The sequence below is a fragment of the Callithrix jacchus genome, chromosome 12 (genome assembly GCF_049354715.1).
Source record: "Callithrix jacchus isolate 240 chromosome 12, calJac240_pri, whole genome shotgun sequence".
Lineage (NCBI taxonomy): Eukaryota > Metazoa > Chordata > Mammalia > Primates > Cebidae > Callithrix > Callithrix jacchus.
The window spans coordinates 120,122,690-120,142,472 of record NC_133513.1 but is presented as its reverse complement, the minus strand read 5'-3'; the positions used below and the strand labels follow the sequence as shown (position 1 = coordinate 120,142,472).

The 19,783-nt window shown below is 38.2% G+C and overlaps 1 long non-coding RNA gene across 1 annotated transcript in view; it reads left to right on the top strand.

Annotated features, from left to right (window-relative positions):
• Positions 1 to 19,195, top strand: part of LOC118146430 (uncharacterized) — a 40,813-nt gene extending 21,618 nt beyond the window's left edge. The window contains exons 2-3 of the long non-coding RNA XR_004732261.3: positions 15,705 to 15,740; positions 17,409 to 19,195. This is a non-coding gene — a long non-coding RNA (uncharacterized LOC118146430). The remainder of the gene's footprint in view (positions 1 to 15,704; positions 15,741 to 17,408) is intronic.
• The last annotated feature ends 588 nt before the right edge of the window (positions 19,196 to 19,783 follow it).

Sequence of the window (19,783 nt, the reverse complement as noted above, 5' to 3'; positions counted from 1 at the left end):
CAGTAAATTAACGTTTAAATAACTTAAGAAAAATAAGTATTTTATGCCAACACACATAATTAACACTTTCTAATAGTAGCCTGCATTTCTGCCTATAGATATGAATTTCTGTCTGGTTTCATTTTTCTTCAGTCTGAAAAACTTTTAAGAATTTTTTGTATTGTAGGTACGCTATGGACAAAAATGACATTCTTATCTTTCATTCATCTGAAAAAGTCTTTATTTCACTTTCATTTTAGAAAGGTATTTCTATTGGATACAGAATTCCAGTTTGAGAGATTTTTTTTTTCTCTCAGCTCTTTAAAGATGTCATTTCAGTGACATGTTTATTCTGGCCTCCATTATTTCTGATAAAAACTCAGCTGTCATTCTTATCACTATTTCCTTGTGTGTAATGTCTCTTTTTTTCTTCTTGCAAGATTTTAAAAAATTGCTTATGATATACACCAGTTTGACAATAATTTTTTCTAAATATAGTTTTTTCTGTATTCATCCTGTTTGGGCATTACTGAACTTCTTGGATTAGCAAATTGATATTTTTATAAGTCAAAAGCTGGAAAATATTCAGTTAATATTTTTCTAGAACATTTTTTTTCCAGCTCCTTTCTCTGCTTCTCTTCTTTAGAAATGTCAGTTACAGATAATGTTAAACAGCATGGTACAGACCCAAAAGTCACTAAGTTTTCATCATGTTTTGCAATTTTGTTCCCTCTGTGCTTTAGGGTAGATTATTTTATTGACCTGCTTTATGTTACTGATAATTTTTTGTCTTCAGGCAGATCTACTTATTCCATCTAAAATTCTTCAATAATATCTATCGAAAAATTATAATTTTTCGATAGATATTGAATATCAAAAAATTTTAGATAGATATTAGAAAAAATAATATCTATTGAAAAATTTTAGATATTGTATTTTTAATTCCAGAATTTCGTTCTTTCTTTTTTACACCTTCCATGTCATTCCTAAAATTCCCTACCTCTTCAACTGTTATGTAGTTCTTTTCCATATACCAGAGTGGTACTCATCCAGGGACAGTTTCCTCCCCAAAGGAACATTTAGAAATGTCTGCAGACACTTTTTGGTTATCATAGATAAAGATAACTAACTAGGAGTGTATTAGTCTGTCTTCACGTGGCTATGAAAAAATACTTGAGACTGGGTAATTTATAAAAGAAAAAGGTTTAATTGACTCAGTTTTGCATGGCTGGGGAGGCCTCGGGAAACTTACAATCATGGAGAAAGGCATCTCTTCACAGGGCAGCAAGAGAGAGAATGAGTACCAGCAGGGGACATGCCAGATGCTTATAAAACCATCAGATCTGTGAGAACTCACTTACCATCATGAGAACAGCATGGAGGGGAACCATCTCCATGATCCAGTTACCTTCACCTGGTCCTGTCCTTGATATGTGGGGATTATTACAATTCAGGGTGAGATCTGGGCAGGGACACAGAGACAAACCATATCAAGGGGATAGAGACCAGGGATACTGCTAAATATCTACCAGGCACAGGACTGCCCCTCACATTTTAGACAATTATTAAGTACAAAATATCAATAATGCCAAGGGTGAGAAATTCTTTTATAGATTCTTTAACATATTTTTCATAGGTATTTTGAAGTCATTTTCTGCTTATCTAGCATCTGAGATTTTATAGGTCTGTTTCTATTTACTGATTTTTTACTTTTGACTAAGAATTATATTTTTTATTTTTATTAATGTTGGATATTGAGATTTTAATTAATATTTTTATTAATATGTTTTAGAGAATCTGTATTCTGCTTTCTTTTTCTAAAGAGTTCTGGCTTTTATTACACTAAGTAGTTAGATTACAACAAGTCACTTTGAATTTCATAGACTTGACTCAGGCTTTGTATAGGCTGGATTTTAGATACTGTTAGAGTGATTCATTTCAGTTTTGCGCTTAGTCTTAGGACAAATCTTTTAGTCCCGGGACATGAACTTTACTTTGAGGGTGTTGTCTTTCTGGTTGTTAACAGAAACCCTGAAGTGATTACTAAGTCTTTCTAACTGGTGAGACTCAGATGTCAAACTGCACTTCCTTTGGGAGCGGTGGCTGCTAAAACCTCTGCTTACGTTCCTTTTGCCTTCGTGGTGTTGTTTCCTTTCTGCTACTGATAGTCTCACTTCTTGCCAATACAATTCAAGGCCTGCCGATGATTTGGAGTGGAGTCTGTTCCTGGATACAGGGGTTCCCTTTTCTGTGCCTCCTTTCTTTAATTTTTAGTGACCCTAGCAACCCCTAATTGTTCCTCTGCCTCTTCTTACCTGTAGTCTTACAGCTTTCTGCTTGGAATCTACCAGGCTATCGATATGGAAAGTAGAAATGCTCTTGCGGGGAAGGGAATATAAACATGGGTTACACCAGTTTCCTTTCTTTCAAGGGTTGGATTACCTAAAGTTTCTCCCTGATTTTGGTTGTTCTCTAATGCCTTCAAACATGCAAAAATATTTTGTCCAATGTTTATAATTACTATCTAAACATAAAGGTCAGCTTGACGTAAGCTGTGCTGTACTACTGGAAGGCAGCAATCACATCAGTTGACAGCTTTAATAGAAACCCTGAAGTGATTCTGTTTTGCATTTCATTTTGTCCCTGCTATGTTTCTGAATACTAATTTGGGTTGTTTCCAATATGATTTTGAATTCATAAATGATTTTATTTTTCTCATCCATATTTTTCTTAGCTCTTCCAACTTGCTTATCTTCTTCTTATTTCTTGTAATATTATTTTGTATCTTTGTATCTCTTTGATCTCCTTTATCAGAGAATCCGGTCGCCCGTGATATCTTTGAGATGAAGAAGTAATCTCTTAATTTTTAGCAACCAAAATGTTAATGGAGCTTTTATAAAGTCGTTAGTCATAGCCTCTCTGTTTTGTAATCTGATAATGGAGTGCATCTCTTTCCTCTTTTGCCCTGGAAATAAACTTCAATTCAGATGCTATGTCCTTGGTAATGAAAGTTGTGTCTCACCATGGTTTCTCCTTGACGTTGACCTCTGTTAACTATTGATCAGTTTGCTTTTCTCATGCCCTACCCTATTCAGAAGATGCAGTCAAAGGTTAATGACTGGAGGAGCCTTTCAGGACTGCAACACTAACTTCAGCGACGTTTGTGAGTAGCTTAAAGTTGAAGACATGCATCGTTTCTTGTCCATCTTCCCCTTTTTAGACAGATTTTCTGGTATTTTTCAGGTATGCATCATTTTGTACTTTGGTATTGTGGCTCTTTTCTTGTTCCTTTTAAGAAGATGTTTTCCCTCTATTTTGTGTGTTCAAAATAATCTCTTCCAGCTATTTAAAAACACACAATAAATTCTTGTGAATTATAATCACCCTATAGTGCTATAGAATGCTAGAACCTTCTAGCCAGAGCAATCAGGCAAGAAAAAGAAATAAAGGGTATTCAAATAGGAAAGGTAGAAGCAAAATTGTCTCTATTTGGAGACGACATGATAGTATACCTAGAAGACCCCATCGCCTCAGCCCAAAAACTCCTGAAACTGATAAGCAACTTCAGCAAAGTCTCAGGATATAAAATCAATGTGCAAAAATCACAAGCCTTCCTCTACACCAATAAGAGACTTAAAGAAAGCCAAATCAAGAGCGAACTGCCATTCACAATTGCTACAAAAAGAATAAAATACCTTGGAATACAACTCACAAGGAACGTAAGGGACCTCTTTAAGGAAAGCTACAAACTACTGAAACAGATGGAGAAACATTCCATGTTCATGGTTAGGAAGAATTAATATCGTGAAAATGGCTATACTGCCCAAAGTAATTTACAGAATCAACACTATCCCCATCAAGCTACCATTGACTTTCTTCACAGAACTGGAAAAAACCACCATGAACTTCATATGGAACCAAAAGAGAGCCCACATAGCCAAGTCAATTCTAAGCAAAAAGAACACAGCATGGGGCATCACACTACTGGATTTCAAACTATACTAAAAGGCTATAGTAATCAAAACAGCATGGTACTGGTACCAAAACAGAGATATAGACCAATGGAACAAAACAGAGGCATCAGAGGCAACACAACATATCTACAACCATACAATCTTTGATAAACCTGACCAAAACAAGCAATGGGGAAAGGATTCCATGTTTAACAAATGGTGTTGGGAAAACTGGCTAGCCATGTGCAGAAAGCAGAAACTGGACCCCTTCCTGACACCTTACACTAAAATGAACTCCAGATGGATTAAAGACTTAAACATAAGACCTGGCACCATAAAAATCCTAGAAGAAAATCTAGGCAAAACCATTCAGGACATAGGAGTAGGCAAGGAATTCATGACCAAAACACCAAAAGCATTGGCAGCAAAAGCCAAAATAGACAAATGGGACCTAATCAAACTCCACAGCTTCTGCACAGCAAAAGAAACAGTCACTAGAGTGAATCGGCAACCAACAGAATGGGAAAAAATTTTTGCAGTTTACCCATCTGACAAAGGGCTGATATCCAGAATTTATAAAGAACTCAAACAGATTTACAGGAAAAAAACAAACAAGCCCATTCAAAAATGGGCAAAGGATATGAACAGACACTTTACAAAAGAAGACATACATGAGGCCAAAAACATATGAAAAAATGCTCATCGTCACTGGTCATTAGAGAGATGCAAATCAAAACCACATTGAGATACCATCTCACGCCAGTTAGAATGGCAATCATTAAAAAATCTGGAGACAACAGATGCTGGAGAGGATGTGGAGAAATAGGAACACTTTTACTGTTGGTGGGAGTGTAAATTAGTTCAACCATTGTGGAAGACAGTGTGGCGATTCCTCAAGGACCTAGAAATAGAAATTCCATTTGACCCAGCAATCCCATTACTGGGTATATATCCAAAGGACTATAAATCATTCTACTATAAGGACACATGCACAAGAATGTTTATTGTAGCACTGTTTACAATAGCAAAGACCTGGAACCAACCCAAATGCCTATCGATGATAGACTGGATTGGAAAAATGTGGCACATATACACCATGGAATATGATGCAGCAATCAAAAATGATGAGTTCATGTAGTTTGTAGGGACATGGAAGAATCTGGAGAACATCATTCTCAGCAAACTGACACAAGAACAGAAAATAAAATACTGCATATTCTCATTCATAGGCGGGTGATGAAAAATGAGAACACATGGACATAGGGAAGGGAGTACTAAACACTAGGGTCTATTGGGGGGAATAGGGGAGGGACACCGGGGGGGGGAGGTGGGGAGGGATAGCCTGGGGAGAAATGCCAAATGTGGGTGAAGGGGAGGAAGGCAGCAAATCACACTGCCATGTGTGTACCTATGCAACTGTCTTGCATGTTCTGCACATGTACCCCAAAACCTAAAATGCAATTAAAAAAAAAAGAATGCTAGAACTTATTCCTCCTGTCTAGCTGTAATTGTGTATCCTTTAATCAACATCTCCCTGTCCCCCCTACCCCTTATTCTTCTCAGCCTCTAAGAACCTCTGTTCTAGGTGGTTCACGCCTGTAATCCCAGCACTTTGGGAGGCCGAGGCGGGTGGATCACGAGGTCAAGAGATCGAGACCATCCTGGTCAACATGGTGAAACCCCATCACTACTAAAAATACAAAAAATTAGCTGGGCATGGTGGCACGTGCCTATAATCCCAGCTACTCAGGAGGCTGAGGCAGGAGAATTGCCTGAACCCAGGAGGCAGAGGTTGCGGTGAGCCGAGATCGCACCATTGTACTCCAGCCTGGGTAACAAGAGCAAAACTCCGTCTCAAAAAAAAAAGAAAGAAAGAAAGAACCTCTCTTCTAATCTATAGTTTCGTGAGATCAACTTTTTTAGTTTCTGCATATGAGTGAGAATATGCCATATTTATCTTTCTGTGCCTGTCTTAATTTACTTAGCATCATGTCCTCCAAGTTCATCTGTGTTGCTATGAATGACAAGATTTCGTTGTTTTTTTTTTATGGCCTACTGTAATAGAATACTAAATATTAAAATTATATTAATATTTTAATATTAATGAGACAGAGTCTTGCTCTGTCACCAGGTGCCAGGCTGGAGTGCAGTGGCACAATCTTGGCTCACTGCAACCTCCACCTCCCAGGTTCAAACAATTCTCCTGCCTCAGTCTCCTGAGTAGCTGGGACCACAGACACGCACCACCATGCCCAGCTACTTTTTGTATTTTATCCCATTTTTTAAATTGATTCATCTGTTGTTGGGAACCTCGGTTGATTCCATATCTTGGATATTATGAATAGTGCTACAGTGAACACAGGGGTACAGATGGCTCTTTCCATGACATTCACCTGATAATTAACACATGTTTTCTCATAAAGTTAACTGCATTAAACCAAAGACCTTCTGTCCAGCAAAGGAAACAATCAACAGAGTGAAGAGATGACCTGTAAGAAAATATTTGCAAACTAGTCATCCAACAAAGATTAATATATGGAGTGTACAAGAGACTCAAACAACTCAAGAATAATAATCCAATTTAAAAATGGGCAAATAATTTAGACATTTTTCAAAAGACGACATACAAATGGCCAATATGAAAAACTGTTCAACATCACAGTCATCACGGAAATGTTAATCAAAACCACAAGGTATCATCTCGCCTCAGTTAGAATAATAAGTTTTGTTTTCCTGTGGATAAATGCCCAGTAGTGGGATTGCTGGATTGCAGGGTAGTTCTACCTGTAGTAGTTTTATGAGGTGCCTCCATACTGTTCTCCATAATGGCCGTCCTAATATTCATTCATGCTAACAGTATATAAGAGTTTCCTTTTCTCTGAATCCTTGCCAAGTATTTATTTTTTATATTTTTGATAGTAGCCATTATATATATAGCTCTTTCATTATATATGGCTCTTTTCCTAATTGAATATCCTCTATTTTCTTTTCTTTGCCTGATTGCTGTGGCTAGAACTTTTAATACTATATTGAATAGGAGTGGTGAGAGGGCATCCTTGTCTAGTGCTGGATTTCAAAGGGAATGCTTCCAGTTTTTGCCTATTCAGTATGACATAAGCTGTAGGTTTCTTGTAAATAGCTTCTATTATTTTGAGATATGTTTCTTTGATACCTAGTTTATTGATGTTTTTAGCATAAAGAGCTGTTGAATTTTGCCAAAGGCCTTCTCCACATCTATTGAGATAATGATGTGGTTTTTGTCTTTGGTTTTGTTTATGTAGTGGATTACATTTATAGACTTGTGTATGTTGAACCAGCCTTGCATTCCTGGAATGAAACCTACTTGATCATCACAGATAAGCTTTTTGACATGCTGTTGCAATTGGCTTGCCAGTATTTTATTGAAGATTTTTGCATCTGTGTTCATCATATCTATTTACCTGAAGTTTTCTTTTGTCATTGAGTCTCTGCTGGGTTTTGGTATCAGGATGATGTTTGTCTCATAAAATGACTTGGGAAGGATTCCCTCTTTTTGGATTGTTTGGAATACTTTCAGGAGTGGTACCAGTTCTTCTTTGTATGTCTGGTAGAATTCAGCTCTGAACTCATCTGGTCCTGGGCTTTTTTTGGTTGGTAGGCTATTAATAATTGCTGCCCCAACTTCAGCCCTTGTTTTTAATCTGTTCAAGGTTTCAACTTCTTCCTGGTTTAGGCTTGGGAGGGTGCAAGTGTCCAGGAATTTATCCATTTCTTCTAGGGTTACTGGTTTATGTGCATAGAGCTGTTTGTAGTAGCCTCTGTAATTTGTATTTCTGTGGAGTCAGTGGTGATATCCCCTTTATTGTTTTTTATTGCATCTATTTGATTCTCCTCCTTTTTCTTTTTTATTAGTCTGGCTAGCAGTCTGTCTATTTTGTTGATCTCTTCAAAAAACCAGCTCCTGTTTTTATTCATTTTTTTAAGGATTTTTCTATGTCTCTGTCTCCTTCAGTTCTGCTCTGATCTTAGTTATTTCTTATCTTCTGCTAGTTTTTGAGTTTTTTTGATCTTGTTCCTCTAGCTCTTTCAATTTTGACAATAGGGTGCCAATTTTAGATCTTTCCTCACTTCTCTAATGGACATTTATTGATATAAATTTTCTTCTAGACACTGCTTTAAATGTGTTCCAGAGATTCTGGTATATTTTGTCTTCATTCTCGTTGGTTTCAAAGAACATCTTTATTTCTGCCTTCATTTCATTGTTTATCCAGTCAACATTCAGGAGCCAGTTATTCAATTTCCATGAAGTTGTGCGGTTCTGAGTTAGTTTCTGAATTCTGAGTTCTAATTTGCTTGCACTGTGGTCTGAGAGACTGTTTGTTATGATTTCCATTCTTTTGCATTTGCTGAGGAGTGATTTACTTCCAATTATGTGGTTAATTTTAGAGTAGGCATGATGCTGTGCTGAGAATAATATATATTCTGTGGATTTGGGGTGGAGATATCTGTAGATCTGCCTTGGTCCAGATCTGAGTTCAAGTCCTCGATATTCTTGTTAATTTTCTGTCTTGTCGATCTGTCCAATATTGACAGTGGAGTGTTAAAGTCTCCCACTACTATTGTGTGGGAGTCTAAGTCTCTTTGTAGGTCATTGAGAACTTGCTTTATGAACCTGGGCGCTCCTGGATTGGACGCGTATATATTTAGGATCATTGTCTCTTCTTGATGCATTGATCCTTTTACCATCATGTAATGCGGATCACTTGAGGTCAGGAGTTCGAGGCCAGCCTGACCAACATGGCGAAACCCCATCCCTACTGAAAATAGGAAAAGTAGCCAGGCGTGGTGGTGTGTGCCTGTCATTCCAGCTACTGAAGGCTGAAGCAGGAGAAAAGGAGACTCTTCCCGCCCCACCGAGTCCCCCAACCCCTAGTCGCAGCCAGCCTTCTTGTGGGGCAGTGCCTGCAAAAGCTTCTGAATGAACGGAGAGGAGCCCGAGGCTATGGGAGCCATCAATTCGACTCCAGAAGGGAAACAGGGCTTTCCACATTTGAATGGGGCTCTAGAAGGCAGCGCTGCTGCTGCTTCCAAAGCGATGCCCCTCGCTTCACCTGGCACAGAGCGAGACTCCATCTCAAAAAGAGAAGAATGAAAAAAAGAAAAAAATATTAGCACAACAGTTGTGGTCGCGAATCAGTCCCCAGAGGCCAGGCACAGTGTGGCTCGAGCCCATCCATCATCCCAAAACTTTGAGACTCCGGGTCAGGAGGATTGCAACGAAGTGATGAGACCCTGTGTGTAGAAAACATTTAAAAACTGATCCGAGGGTCTGGGCCTGGTGGCTCACACCTGTCATCCCAGCATTTTGGGAGGCTGAGGTGGGCGGATCACCTGAGGTCGGGAGTTCCAGACCAGCCTGACCAACTTGATGAAACCCCGTCTCAAATGAATGAATGAATGAATGAATGAATGATCTGGGCACAGTGGTGCATGCCTGTGGTCCCAGGTTCTCTGGAGGCTGAGGCAGAAGAATCTCTTGAGCCAAGGAGTGTCTAGACTGCAGTGAGTGAGCTACGATGGCACTACTGCACTCCAGCCAGGGTGACAGAGTGAGATGCTGTCTCTAAATCAGTAAAATCGTTGGAAGGAGCTCTCTCTTTCTTATGTTCAATGGGTGTCTCTTTAGGCCAGGTGAAAAACACGAAAGAGAGAGAGAGAGAGAAGAAGAAGGAAGAGGAGGAGGGGGAAGGGGAGGGGGGGAGGAGGAGGAGGAGGAGGAGGCCGACCCCCTCATGAATTTCTAGAAAATAAGACCTTATGACTTTTGTGTCCATTGGCGACTCTAGGTAGTTTGCTGGGCTGGGTTCTGTGGCCTTGCTTCTGTTTACTTTTGCACTCCAGGCCACAATGCTGACCTGGGATGATGTTTGTTGGTTTAAAGTCTATTTTATCAGAGACTGGGATTGCAACTCTTGCTTTTTTTTTGTTCTCCATTTGCTTGATAAATCTTCCTCCATCCCTTTATTTGTAGCCTATGTGTCCTTGCATGTGAGATGAGTTTCCTGAATACAGCACACCTATGGGGTTTGACTTTTTATCCAATTTGTCGGTCTGTGTCTTTTGATTGGGAATTTAGTCCATTTACACTTAAGATTAGTATTGTTATGTGTGAATTTGATCCTGCCATGTTGATGCTAGCTAATTGTTTTTCCTGTTACTTGACACATTTTCTTCATTGTGTTGATCATCTTTACCATTTGGTATGTTTTAGGGGTGGCTAGTACTAGTTGTTCCTTTCCCTGTTTAGTGCTTCTTTCAGGAGCTCTTGTAAGGCAGGCCTGGTGGTGATGAAATCTCTCAGCAATTGCTTGTCCATAAAGGATTTTCTTTTTCTATCACTTATGAAGCTTAGTTTGGCTGGATATGAAATTCTAGGTTGAAAGTTCTTTTCTTTAAGGATGTTGAATATTGGCCTCACACTATCTTCTGACTTGTAGTGTTTCTGCTGAAAAATCACTGTGGTCTTCCCTTTGTGGGTAACACGACCTTTCTCTCTTGCTGCCCTTAGCATTTTTTCCTTCATTTCAACCCTGGTATCTCTGACAATTATGTGCCTTGGGGTTGCTCTTCTTAAGGAATATATTTTTGGGGTTCTCTGTATTTCCTGGACTTGAATGTTGACTTGCCTTGCTATGCTGGGGAAGTTCTCCTCGATAATATCCTGAAGAGTGTTTTCCAGCTTGGATTCATTCTCTCTGTCACATTCAGGTACACCTATCAAATGTAGATTAGGTCTTTTCACATAATCCCATATGTCTTGGAGTCTTTGTTCATTTATTTTCACTCTTTTTTCTCTATTCTTGCCTTCTCATTTTATTTCATTGAGTTCATCTTCAATCTCTGATATCCTTTCTTCTGCTTGGTTGATTCAGCTATTGAAACTTTTGTACGCTTCATGAAGTTCTCGTGCTGTGTTTTTCAGCTCCATCAAGTCATTTATATTCTCTAAGCTGTTTATCCTAGTTAGCATCACATCTAACTTTTTTCCTAGGTTCTTGGTTTCTTTGCATTGGGTTAGAACATGTTTTTTTAGCTCTGAGAAGTTTGTTATTACCCACCTTCTGAAGCCTGTTTCTGTCAATTCATCCGATTCATTCTCCATCTATCTTTGATCCCTAGCTGGTGAGGAGCTGTGATCTCTTGGAGGAGGAGAGGTGTTCTGGTTTTTGGTATTTTCCTCCTTTTTGCGCTGGTTTCTTGTCATCTTAGTGGTTTTATCCACCTGTGATCTTTGTAGTTGGTGACTTTTGGATGGGTTCTCTGAGTTGATGTCCTTTTTGTTGATGTTGAAGCTATTTCTTTCTGTTTCTTAGTTTTCCTGCTAACAGTCAGGCTCTGCTGCTGCAGGACTGCTGGAGGTCCACTCCAGACCCTGCTCACCTGGGGACTGTCTGTGGGGGCTGCAGCACAGCAAGGGTTGCTGTGGGTTTCTTCCTTTGCTATCCTCATCCCAGAAGGGTGCCCACCAGATGTTGGCCTGAGCTCCCCTTTATGAGGTGTCTCTTTGGGTATACAGGGATCGGGGAGCTGCTTGAGGAGACAGTCTGCCCCTTATAGGAGCTCAAGTGTTGTGCTGGGAGTGCCGCTGTTCCATAAAGAGCTGCTGGGCGGGTACCTTTAAGACTGCTACAGCTGAACTCATAACTGCCTCTTTTCCCAGGTGCTCTGTTCTAGGAAGGTCAGCTTTATTTATAAGTCCCTATTGTGCTGCTGCCTTTTTTTTATAGATGCCCTGCTCCACAAGGAGTAGTCTAGTCACAGTCTTCCAGCAGAGGCACTGCTGAGCTGCTGCAGGCTCTGCCATGCGCTGTGTGAACTGCCTTGATATTGGGGGATGCCCTTCCCCCCACTGTGAAACTCTCAATCCAGAGCGTTTCAGATTGCTTGTTTTGTGGGGGTGGTACCGCTGAGCCAGATCCCCTGGCTCCCTGTCTTAGCCCCCTCCCTTTCAGTTGAATGGGCAGCTCTGTCTCCCAGGCATTCCAGGCGCCAGCCAAAAAGGCAGCCCAGACTTGTGTGAGTTTCTGTGCACTGATGCAGCCCCAGATGAAACCGTAGTGCTGAATACTTGTGACGCTTTTCAGCCTGGCCATCTCCTGGTCTGTGGGCAGTGAAAACTTGTTTGGAAATGTGGTGAGCACTCACCCTCTGCGCGTGCTGTTTTAGCTGGGAACCGCACTCCAGAGCTGTTCCTATTCAGCCATCTTGCATTCTCCCCCAGTTGGTTCTTTTTTATTGCCTAATAATATTCCATTATATATAATATTTTATTACATAAATATGTAATATAATATATATGTGACTATAATATATAGTTATATCATTATAACATGTAACATAATTATATAGTTAAATAATATATGCTATACTAACATTATATAAGTATATGTAATATATTAATAGAACTATATTTACTATATATAATTTTATATTATATATGTTACATATACGTATTTTATATATCTAACATCTAATGTGCAATTATGTTACCTATTATATATAGCAATATATAATGATATATATGCTTTGCTAATATTTTAGAAATACATCTATATTTGTAAGGGATATTAGTCTATAACATTTTTTCTTATATGTTAGATTTTTGAATCAAAGTTATGCTTATCTTATTACATGAACTGAAAAGTTCTCCTTATTTTTCTATTTTCAGAGAGTCTGCATAAGAGTTGCATTATTTTGGCCTCAATAATTTATAGAATTCACCAGTAAAAACATCTGGGCTGGCATTTACATTTCTTAAATGACAAATTTATTTTTATTTTTATATTCCATCTCATTCTAATTTTGATAAGTTGCATTTTTCAAATAATCTGTTCATTTTTTCCAAGTTGTTCCATTTATTGACATAATTTGTTTATACTTTTTTATGGTTCTTTTGATGTTTGTAGGAATTACAGTGATATCACCTCCTTTTCTTCTGTTTCTAGAGATTGGTTTCTATTTTTTTTCTTTCAATGGTCTTACTAGTGCTTAGCCACCCTTTTTTATGTTACAAAGAACCAATTTTTGACTTGATTTTCTTCATTGTCTGTATTTTCTTCTATTTTTCAGTTCTTTGTTAATTTTTTAACCTACTTTAGATTTACTCTTTTCTTCTTTTTCTTTTTCTTTTCTTTTCTTTTTTTTTTTTTTTTTGAGACATAGTTTCACTCTTGTTACCCAGGCTGGAGTGCAATGGCGTGATCTCAGCTCACTGCAACCTCCGCCTCCTGGGTTCAGGCAATTCTCCTGCCTCAGCCTCCTGAGTAGCTGGGATTACAGGCATGTGCCACCATGCCCAGCTAATTTTTTGTATTTTTAGTGGAAACGGGGTTTCACCATGTTAACCAGGCTGGTCTCGATCTCCTGACCTCATGATCCACCCACCTCAGCCTCCCAAAGTGCTGGGATTACAGTCTTGAGCCACTGTGCCTGGCCTCTTTTCTTTTTTTTCTATATAAAAACTTAATTGATTTATGTCTTGTGGTTTATTCTTTGAATGATAGGTTATTTAGAAGTTCACTATTTAATTTCCAATACTTGAGACTTGTAAATTTCAAATTTACTTTTATTTGGGCCAAAATACATACTCTTAAGATTTCTACTTTTTGACATTAATTGATACTTGCTTTATAGCCCAACATGTGGTCTATTTTCATGAATATTCTCTGGATATTTGTAAGCAATGTGTGTTCCATAGGTATTAGCAATAGTGTTTTGTAAATGTCAGTTAGGCCAAGGGATTTTATGGTGTCTTTCAGATCTTCTATATTGTTGTTAAGTTTTTCTGATTGTTCTTTCAATTACTTAAAGATGAATATTAAAGTGTCTAAAACTCTGATTGCAGCTTTCTCTATTTCTCTCTCCAATCAGTTTTTGCTTTATGTATTTTGAAGCTCTATTATCAGGCACAAAATTAAAAACATGTTATTCCTCCCTGATATGTTGACTTTTTGTCATTATAAAATGCTCCCTTTTATCTTTGGTAATCCTTCTTACCTTAAAATCTATTTCACTGGGTATTAATATAACCAGTCCGTCTTTGTTGTAATTAGTGTTTGTATGGTATACTTCATTTTTATCTTTTCATGCTCAATGTATTTATATCTTTGTATTAAAGTGTGTCCTGTGTAGATAGCCTGTACTTGGGTCTTAGATTTTTATCCAGTCTGAAAAATCTCTGTTTTATAAATTAAAATTTTTAGTCCATTTACATTTAATATAATTATTGATAAGGTTGGATTTAGGTATGCAATTCTTCTATTTGTCTTCTATTTGTCTCATTTGCTTTTGTTTCTCTGTTTCTTCATTTCTACCTTCTCTTGGGTCAATACAATATTATTGTTGGTTCCTTTTAAGCCTTTTTGCCATGTCTATTTTAATTTTTTATAGTGGTTCCTCTAGGAACTATGTTTTGCATTTCATGTCTTTAAGTTATCACTATCAACTTAGACAATTTTTTGTTACTTCTATATAATATGGAAGATTACAAAAGTAGCTTGTTTCCACCAATCTACTCTACTATTTGTGGAAGTTGAAAGTCAGCCTTCTCTTTTTCAACTTAATTTAAAAATATTATCATATAATAAAGCTTACTATTTTTCTTTTCCTGTGTAGTTCTCTGAGTTTAAACACATGTATATCTTCATTTAAATAGTACAATTAGGATACAGAACAGATTCCTTACCCTCCAAAATGCCCTCATCCTATCCTTCTGCAGTGACAACTTCCCCTCACCCATCATTCCTGGCTGCCACTGACCTATTTTCTATAACTCTGATTTTTGTCTTTTTGAGAATTTCAAATAAATGGTCACATAAAATATGTGACCTTTTGAGGCTTGTTTCTCTTGCTCAGTGTATTAGTCCATCTTCATGCTGCTGATAAAGATATACCCAAGACTAGGAAGGAAGGAGGTTTAATTTGACTTACGGTTCCATATGGCTGAGGAGGTCTCACAATCATGGCAGAGGAAAAAAGGCGCTTCTTACAGGGCAGCAGCAAGAGAGAATGAGGAAGAAGCAGAAGTGGAAACCCCTGATAAACCCATCAGTTCTCCTGAGACTATCACAAGAATAGCAGGGGAAAGACCAACCCCCATGATTCAACTACCCCCCCCGATCCCTTCCAAAACACGTGGGAATTCTGGGAGCTACAATTCAAGTTGAGATTTGGGTAGGGACACAGCCAAACCATATCACTTGGCGTACTGTCTTTGCAATCATCAGTGTTGTTCCATTTATCAATTATTTGCTTTAAAAAAAAATCTGCTGAATGATAGGTCATTGTATGGATGTATCACTTTTTTTATCCATTTGCCTACTGCAAAACACTTGGGTTGTTTTTAGCTTTTGGATGTCATATGTAAAGCCACTACAAATATTTTTGTACAGATTTTCTTTTTTGATACAGGCTCTCATTCTGTCACTCAGGCTGGAGTGCAGCGGTGTGATTATAGCTCACTGCAACCTTGAATTCTAGGCTCAAGTTATCTTCCCTCGTCAGCTTGTGACGTAGCTAGGGCTATAGGCATGTGCCACCATGCCTGGCTAAGTTTTTAAAGATGTTTTTTTTTAATAGATGCAAGGAATGTTGCCCAGGTTGGTCTTGAACTCTTGCCCTCAAGTGATCCTCCCACTTTGGCCTCCCACAATGCTAGAGTTACAGGTGTGAGCCACCAAGTCTTTGTACAGGTTTTTGTGTAACTGTAAGTTTTCGTCTTTTCTTTTTTTCTAGGGCAAACACCTGGAAATAGCACTGCTGGGTCCTATGGTAAGTCAATGTTTTCCGTCGTAAGAAACTGCCGAATTGTTTTCCAGAGTGGCTGTACCGTGTTGTATTCCTATCATCCATGTATGACAGTTCCAGTTGTTCTGCATCCTTTTCCAGGATTTGAAATTGTCAGTATTTTTTAAAAATGTAGTTATTCTGAGAGATTTCCAGCCATATTTTATCATGATTTTATTTGAATTTCTCTAAGTTACCATCCTTATTTAGTCTTCGGTGAAGTGCCTATTCAAGTCCTTTTACCATTTTTGAAAAAATTGAGGGCCATGTGTGATGGCTCATGCCTTTAATCCCAGTACTTTGGAAAGCTGAGGTGGAAGGATCATTTGAGGCCAGGAGTTCAAGACAAGCCTAGGCAACATAGTAAGACCCTGTCTCTAAAAATATATATATTTTAATTGAGTTGTTTGATTTCTTCTTTTCTTCTGATTATTTTTTTCCTCCTTCCCAGACAAGAGTTGTTTGATTTCTTATTGTTGAAGTTTGAAAGTTCTTAATATATTCTAACTATTAGTACTTCGTTGAATATGGGATTTTTAAATGTTTTCTTCCAGTCTATAGCTTGTCTCTATTTTCTTGGCCATACCTTTGGGTGAGTACAGTCTTCAATAAAGTCCAATGTATTGATTATTTTTTAGTGAATCAAGAAAGTCTTTGCCTAATCTCAGGTCTTGATGGTTTTCCTCCTAGGTTTTAAATCTGAAGGTTTTATAGTTTTGTATTTTTACATTTAAACCTCTGATTCATTTTGGGTCAACATTTACATAGGTCAGGATTAATTTATTTTCACATGTAGATGACAGCTCTTCTAGCATCATTTGTAGAATCATCCTTTATTTAAAAAAAATGTAACTCATGCCCTTGCTCTCTGAATAAAATACTATATAGCTCAGTAAAAATACGTGAAGGATACAGTTAACAAGTAAGTCTTCCTTTTACCACAGTGCTCTATGTTCCTGGTTACATACCCCCTTAGATAACCACTGTTAGTAATTTCTAATATATTCTTACATTGAAATTCTATGCATATATAAGCATAGGCATATATATTTCCTTTTTAAATGCATGTATATACAGACACACACGCACACACACACACACACAGACAATGGCTTATCAAGCCTACCACTTATAACCTATTTGCACTTAGTATATATTGTTTTGCTGAACATTCCATATCAGTTCATGAACGACCTTACTCTTTTCAATAGCTTGTTAATGTCTCATTGTACGACTGCCATAATTTATTTAACCAGTTGAGGTGATGCATCCTTAGCGTGTTTGAATTTATTTCCTATTCAGTTGTATTCTTCTAATAAGGATCTTATTCACAGGAAGTTCAGGTCCCTGTGAAACTCCAAAGTAACTAGTGACATCCCTTCTGTTTAGTAAGAGTGGCAGAGTACAGCAGGGCTGCTTTTCCTTCAAGGAAGAAGAAAGAGATTTTCTACAGGAACAGAAGAATCATCTTCAAATAAAATTCAAACCAACATACATCAAGAATGTTTCTCTTAATGAAATTTTCCTACCTGAGAAGAAGGCAGTGACCCTTACAGTGTAGCTTAGCAATGGGATTAAATGGTCTTATTTCTTTTCAAGAAATGTCCTGTTAAAGAAGTTACTTCTTACAAGGACTTCTCTATCTTTCAACAGCAAGTGCTGCTCACATGCCAAGCAGAATTGTAAACTTGGACACAAAGACCTTCCTAAAGTCACATATCTAGCTGTTGTGTCAGAGCTGATGTTAAAAAAGAAGAAACAGAGGATGTGGCCATCTCTTAGATCTCACCGATCCCATGGCTGTTGTCAAGGCTGTTGGTTAGACATTTGCCAAAATGTGGGAAATACAAAAATAAGGAAGAAATGTGACACATTTAGAAATCTTGTCATTTTACCAGGGTCCACAAGAGCCTTAGACTAATATTTAAAATGTGAGGAAAGACGCTGATGTTGAGGGCAGAAGGTGAAATCCTTCTTCATCGTCTGTGAAATATGGTTACAGAGCAGGAAAGATGAACAGTGCCTCGTAAGTATTATCACCCCATGATGTAACTCTGATAAAACACTTGTTTTCCTGAACTCTAAGTACTTGGCTCAGAGTGTTTTAAATCTTCAGAGCTAAGAGCTTCATAAAGGTGAATGAATATTGCCTTGTGTTTGGGCGGTGCCATAATTTTAAGTTAAGATCATACAATTCACATGACAGAAGCTTCTGGAAAGAAAGTTCCTAGCTTTGATTAAACTGGCTGGATCATGAGGTCTCTGTTATGCTCATAGCAGTTGGCCGTGGTAGAATGAAAAACCATTGCGTTTATGACCTGAGAACTCTTTCAGCTAAATGGAAATGATGATATTAGTGTAGCGACACAATTATGCTATTTGGTTCTGGGAGCAAATATGGAATTGGTCCCTAATGTGTTTTAATTGCTTATGCAACTTTATGGAATTTTAAAGTCTGTAATAGTTATACACATTTCTTCCTGCGCAGATGGGCCTTTTTACCCCTTCCCTGGTTATCTGACTACTGTCTGAGGCACAGTTTCATTAGTCTATTCTGAATTCTTTGTCCTTTTGATAATTTGAAGTCTTCTTTTCTGAAGGATAGTGATAAAAGTTCCAGATGCCAAGAGAACAAATAGCAAGTACCATGTAGTATACATGTACTATATGCCAGGCTTTATTCTAGACCCAACAAGAAATTAACAAATACATTTGCTAGCACCTATCGAACACTTGCACTGTGCTAAACACTGTTCTAAGTGCTTTACATAATAACATCATCCACTTAATCCTTGACGAAAGCCCTCTGAGGCAGGAACTACTATTAGACCCATTTGCAGACCAAGAGGACAGTGAAATGCCGAAATGCCTAAAAATAACTCAGCTAGTGATGGAAAAAAGGAATGAATCCAGGCAGTCTGTTCTAGAGATTGTGATCTTAGCCACAATGACCTACTTCTCAGATAAATGAAAGCTCTCACACAAAGCATTCTCTTGGCCCCATCCCTGGGCAAGTGCCTGCGCTGGCATGTCATTGTGTATGAAACCAGGTGTGCGCTACAGTGCCCGACGGCATGGAGTGTGCAGTCATTCATCCCACAAATCATTGTTTAGCCTTATACCTCTCTGGGGAAATTAAATATACACTCAGCTGCTGAAAAAAACTAATTAAAGAGCACTACAACTGTGTGTTATGGGAGACAGAAGGAGATAAGATGGCTTCTCATGGTTTTGGGGGTACAAGAAAGACCACATGTGGTAGATGGGAGTTGAGAAGAGCTATAGAATGTATTAGACCAGAATACTCTGAGGAGGGGAGGGAGGCAATTTCTACGTAAAGTGAACAATAATCATAAGCCAGCCACTTGGATACTCTGGGTCTTGGTTTCTTTTTATGAAAATCACAGGCAAATGGGAAAATTAAATGTGATGACCTCTAAGATCAGCTGCATCTTTGAAATTCCGTGATTCTCTCGACCTAAGCCATGCGGGTATTAACAACTGTGACAGTATACTCAAGAATTCAACAAGCAATTTATTTCATTGTATGCTAGCTATATTAACCCTGGAAAGTCATCTGCCAGCGCTCATTTGCTAGAAGGAGTGGGCTCTCAGACGTTCCCTTTGCATGAATCCCTTCCCTGAGTCTAACTAATTTACTTTCCCTCACATCCACAAGACATTTTCCAAATTACGGAATCCTCTTGCCTGGGCAAATAGTTTAATGTCTTAAGATGTCTATTAAACATTCCACATATTAGATCATCAGGTGATTAATTAATAAATGGACACTTAAAAACATTTAGTCTTCTTAACAACCCTTGCCTATCTGTTAGTGATCAAAAACTGTGTTAATAACAGGGAGTAGAGCTGTGAACAAATTAGTCTCACATCCTCGTGTCTTGGCTTTTGCGTCTAGGGTTTTAACATTACTCTAGAATCAGAATGCAGCTGTCCATCTGGGTTTCCTACTTACAGGCTGTGTGACCTGGACAAGTCAGTCAGTTTCTCTGTGAGTCAGTTTCCTC